Below are 5,608 nucleotides of genomic sequence, written 5' to 3' on the forward strand. Positions count from 1 at the left end.
TAATTAGGTCTGTTTATACAGGCCAGGTGCGTTGCAGATCCCTCGCGCAAGGAGTGGCTGGAGGGATCTTGACAATAGCAAGGATTGTCTGGTTTCACCGACCAGACTGGCGAGCTAAAATAAGCAGGATACCGAAACACAAGACTTATCATCTGGGAACATTCTTCCGACCCAATTGGAGGATCAGCTCAAGTCCCCATTGAAGGAAGTGGATTATTTTGGTTTTTTTTCATCATCAACAAAGACTGGTGGACGTCCTTGGTATAAGGAACTTTAACTTGTTTTTCCTTTACACTATGGACTAATGTGTATATATATTGTATATATATTGTAAATACTAAATACAACTCACCAATTTGCACCATCTTACTGTCTCTGTGCTTTACAAATTGCCATCTCCTCCAGTAGCCGAACCTAGCTAGACTTTAAGAACTGTTTGGATAAATTTTAATTCGGATTATTTAAAATCTTGTTAATCCTTGAACGCAATGTGGGTTACACTATTCCTTATACACCCACATTAAAGCTTATATATATATATATATATATATATATATATATATATATATATATATATATATATATATATATATAATATGATATGAAGATCTTAAAATTAACAATTACCTGGAGATTTTTGGTTGAAATAGTGCACTGCAACAACAATTTAAGTTTGTATCCATCTTGAAGTAGTTTAGCAACAAAGCTAAAGCTACTGTTGAACATGCTAACGTGCAGATAAACCATGAAGAAATAAGTGGCATAACTTTGTTGGTAGGGAAAATCTTGTTAGAAAAGATTTACTAAATTGTATCAGTAACATTTCACTCTTTAAACACAAAAAATAGTTTTTTGTTCTTCTTTCCCACCGTGGAGGACAAGTAAGGAAAAGAACCGTGCTAACTAGTTAACTAGCTGAGTAACTAATCTACATGCTGACTGTCGAGCTTAAATCATTCAACTCAGAAAGCCTCCGAAGTGAATATATGCAAAGTGCTTCATCAATTGTACGTATTCAATTCTAATATTTTGTTTTATCAGTGTAGAATAGATAATATATACGTATTTCAATATCTTAATATGCATCATATTATACTGAAATTACCTTTGTGTCCTGGAAGGAGAGGGAAATGTTACTCAAGTTTAGCAAATTTGATGGTGGAATTTTGTCTATGAACAAATGTGGCTTAAAAACAAACAAGCAGGCAAAAAAATGTGCTTGTGATATAATCACACTGCCACTGCTGATGAGGAAAAACCTGTGAACAAATCGTTTCATCAGCCCCAGCTCTCAACCATTCTCCTCACTTTTCCCTGCCTGCTCTGAGCAAGAATTGTTCTCCCTGAACAATGATCACCGCCGTGCATGCCAACAATCCCATGCACACTGAGCGGATATGACATGGCCCACCTCTTTTACACTTCATGCCCGCCTCAAACTTGACTCGGGGGTAAACGGGCAATCGAGTGGAGTAATGTCAAAAGCTGCAGTCAAGGAGGAGAAGGAGAGAAACGCGGAGACAGACAGAGAGAAAGAGAGAGAGAGAGAAGAAGAACTTGCTGGTCATGCAAAAGCAACAATCAAAATGTGAGACAATGGTATTTGGATCACTGCGACAAATACTACATACAGAGTAGGAGGGACACTTCAGCTATGGATCACTCATGTTGGTTGATTGGAGACTTTAGAAGCTTTAACGGAGTCTTTGTGCTTCGGGAGGCGCAACTTCTGCATCCTGGGAGAGGAATAAATGAGAGTGACAAGCAGCTAGTGTGGGTTTTAAACTGGAACCGGGTGACAGTTTACGTCATGGGAAAATCTAATGGAATTTGTCAAATCAGAGACAGGAAGAAACGTTCACACCTCAGTGGGATATAATGCTTATAGCTCACTTTTATACTAATCCAAACTCTAAAGTTTGAAATACTAAAAGGAACAGCCTTTGTACTGATATGTATAGGTGATTATTGTTTATTGGTGCTAGAGGTGTTAGCAAAAAACAATGGTATAACAATGCATTCGCTCCAAAAACAAAGATGACATGTTCAAACGTTTTTCAAGACAAGTACCTCAAATCTGAAAGCATTTGACTAAATAGTTTTTACTTTATGACGACCTGTTTCTGTCTTGATTGAAGTTAAGGTCTGGTTTTAAGTACATAACTCGTGCACTTTAAAACATTTATTTTGTAGGATATTACGTATTAGCCATATAATGTTTAACTTAAGCTGGTTGCAATGTGTTGACCAGTAATGGTTGAATTCTTACAACTCTCACTTTATGTCAGAAAGAAATCTCACCCAAACGTTTGGACTAGATTTATCTGAATATGTTGTTGATATTTACTCTGTACAGAGTACAGATGCTAATGCTAAGGCAATGCTAAGGCTCCTCTGTCTAGATGGGTTTTATTATTAGTGAATATGCAAACTGAGTTAAGAGCTTCCATAAAGTATCTGCTTTAGAGAGTCTTTGTATAGGAGCAATAATTGAAGTTCATATCCAGTTTCAACTAGATTAGTGACAGAGCTAATGCTAAAGGCAACCATGCTAGCAAGCTGAGCTTTTTAGCCGTGAGGCAAAACTCAGTATTAAAAGATCTATTTCTGTTTTAGTCCGAATTTAGTTATTTTATTTTGTTTCTATTTAACAAACAAACAAAAAAAAACAACAACAGGTGATCAAAACAATAATAATCAGATTTTAATTTATTCAATTGGGTAAGTAGTTTTTAAAAATGATTTAATGGTATTTTAGCTGTCAAGCTTACTGAAAAACTTCTATGCAAATGACACCAGTTTCTCCATATAAGATTTTTTTTAAAGTCCTGTTCATTACATGTAAATAATTCATTTGCTTTATCATTTACCCTTAGCTGAAAAAGTGTTGTTTTTTTATTATTTGACAGATGAAAATTTCATTTATATACATTTTATTTTGTTATAAGTCATTCACATTTTTAAGTAAAAGTTTGTGTGTTTCACAGCTGAAACAACCTAAACGCGTTGTTTCAAATCTCACGGCTTTCTTTTAAAAGAGTTTCCCCCCCTAATGATCAAGATCACCTACCATCGCTTTTGTATCCTCTATCAAGAATCAATAAATAATAACAACATACTTTTTTTTTTTTGACATACAAACACGTTGTGTTCTAGAGGTCACTGTTCGTTGGCAATCATTTCCTCGTGGTTCAGCTCCCCTTACTGCTTTCAAACTAGCGTTAGCACTGATGGGTAACAAGCTAAAACTGGGTCCAAACTTAAGCACAGAAACTTCCTCAGTCAAATGTTTCTATGTAGTTCTCATTTTTTGCTAAGTTAATATAGTCATGTATGAGTATTAGTTTACCGACTGAATCAATTCCTTAAACTGTATTCCAGCCAACTGATTATCAAAACTAATAATAATAATAATAATAATGATAATAATAATTTTCTGAGTAATAGATAATCTCCGAAATTCCTTTTTTATAGTGTATGTTCTTTCAAAACCGAGCAGACTAGCTCTCTGTTGTCCTGCGTTTACATACAGTCTCATGATGCTCCGCGCCATATCTTCATCTGCTGAATAAGCGGCTGTTTTACTGGTGAAAGGCGTCACGCAGAGCCGCGTTTAAAATGGGACTCCTTGGCCGCAGAGCTGCCTCTCGCTGTATAGTGTGCGAGAAATTGTCTGCGGTTTCCACATCTCTCACATTAGTGAGCTTTGGGGTTGGACGTGTCAGCCGCAGTAATTGCATCTTGTCAGCTCCTGTGACACCAGGCTAAAGGGCCATCTCCACAGCTCCCATCTAACATGCTGGAGCCCCGGCCGGTTAATCAGCCAGGACAGACGAATCCGAAACAGAATATGTTTTTTTTGGGAAGACCCTGGCTGGCCATTGGGTTGGCCTCATTCATGCCTGAGAGCACCTTTTTCCTCCACACAAGCAGCTTAATGACTTATGCACACGCTTTATTTAGGGACTGGAAGGAGAAATGGACTGATTGCGCTGAAAAAGTAACTTTTTTTTTTTTTAATCTGTGAGAGAGTCATTGGGGAAAGTTAAGGTGCGCATCATGTGCAAAGCCTGGGGATATGCGCCCGTTATATTTATTTCTCCCTATTCATGAATCGACCCATCTACCTGGAAGAGTGAACACCCGGCCTCCTCCGGCGCTGCCCCTCTCTGTCACATTGCTGCACCAGGCGGCTGATGTAAAAAAAAAAAAAAAAATGACACAAAAAAATTTATTCTACAAAAAAACCAACAACTTATTGAGGTTGAGGGACTTTGTAAACACATCAAGCACCAGGATCTGCAAGTATTTTATAGCAGTTTGTCAGCTGCTGGTTGCTGGTGGATGTATTTGCTTGTGAAAGAGTAAATCTCATTATGGTGAGCAAATATGTAGAGTAACACCTCTTCACTCTGAAGGGCTCAGTTTGAACAGGCGAAAGGAAAACGTTTCTTCACAACATCTCATACTCAGAGGGGTCAAAATATGTCGGGTTTGGGACTCATTACACTGAAAAAACGAATTTCCTAGTTAATTAATGATTTCAATGTGAAACAACCATTTTGGTTTGTAATTGTACTACCTTCTGGTGGGTCAATTCTATTAACTTTGGACACAATACATATTTGCATCACAATTTAGCTAAAGGCATTGGTTCAGTCAATCATTGTGTATTCTTGTCCTTTGTGTGTCCAGTCAAAGTGGAATTGTTGTTGAAGGTATTACATCAGTAAAGTTAAAAGGTCTTATTAGACTTGTGGTGGAGAAAGTCTCTGTGTTGGAGCAAGACATTAAGTTTGTAAACAGCTTTAAAAAGTTAGCTTACTGTATGTGACAGCATTGGTATGGTTTCCTTGTCATAACGCTGTGGGCTTTCTAGAAACCAATGAAGTTCTCACAGTGGTTGATGGCTAGCAGCTAGCCAGCTAGCCAACATTAGATGTCTATCAACTTAGAACAACTCAAAATGAAAATACTCTTATCCATAGGAAACAGTGCTGTTAGCAGAAAAAAGCCGAATACAATTTCCCCACAAATTGTTACTACATAGGGAACTGTGTTGTAAAGCCAAAGAGAGTTCTTGTTTTTATGTAAAGTTAAGGCAGTAGATAAGCTGTTAACTGGTAATGAAATCTAGGTTTGTGAAGAACGGAGTAAACGTTTTGGGTTTTGAGTCGCCTGTGCAGTAGCATCAAATATTGTGTAATACAAAGTATCCGGGGTTCATTGTTGTTTGAAAGTTTTCCCGACAGGGGAGCTGATGCGGTGGATTCATATAGCGTACCACTAGCTTCTTAGTGTTCACCACATTCAAGTATTCAAATCATTTTCCAAGAAGATACTGCTACAGGTCAGGGAACTATTTCTGATGATAGCTCTAGATAACGTTATCTTTGACTAGCTTAGCGACAGCGGTAATGCTAAAAATCAAATTTGGTGACGAGCCAACAAACTTCTGTGTTGAACAGAGAGCAACCCCAAAGCGACCCCAGCAATGTTTATGGAGGTAATAATGGATGATACTGTCTATGGACTAATCTTAAAGTTGTTGAGAAATGAGAGATGACAGTCTCATCTTGCTAGCTTCCTTTGTCTTGCTATGAAGGAC

At 37.6% G+C, this 5,608-nt stretch overlaps 1 long non-coding RNA gene across 4 annotated transcripts in view; it reads right to left on the minus strand.

Moving 5' to 3' along the window:
* Window positions 1-608: 608 nt before the first annotated feature.
* LOC111606495 overlaps window positions 609-5,608 on the minus strand; it is a 10,398-nt gene continuing 5,398 nt past the window's right edge. For 2 of the 4 annotated variants that reach the window (XR_002752039.1, XR_002752036.1), the window contains 2 exons: window positions 1,632-1,736; window positions 609-1,485 (listed from right to left, as the gene is read on the minus strand). This is a non-coding gene — a long non-coding RNA (uncharacterized LOC111606495). Of the gene's footprint in view, window positions 1,486-1,631; window positions 4,194-5,608 lie in introns of all 4 variants that reach the window. The other 2 variants (XR_002752038.1, XR_002752037.1) reach the window with 2 other exon arrangements.

The sequence above is a fragment of the Xiphophorus maculatus genome, chromosome 22, assembly GCF_002775205.1.
Source record: "Xiphophorus maculatus strain JP 163 A chromosome 22, X_maculatus-5.0-male, whole genome shotgun sequence".
Classification (NCBI taxonomy): domain Eukaryota; kingdom Metazoa; phylum Chordata; class Actinopteri; order Cyprinodontiformes; family Poeciliidae; genus Xiphophorus; species Xiphophorus maculatus.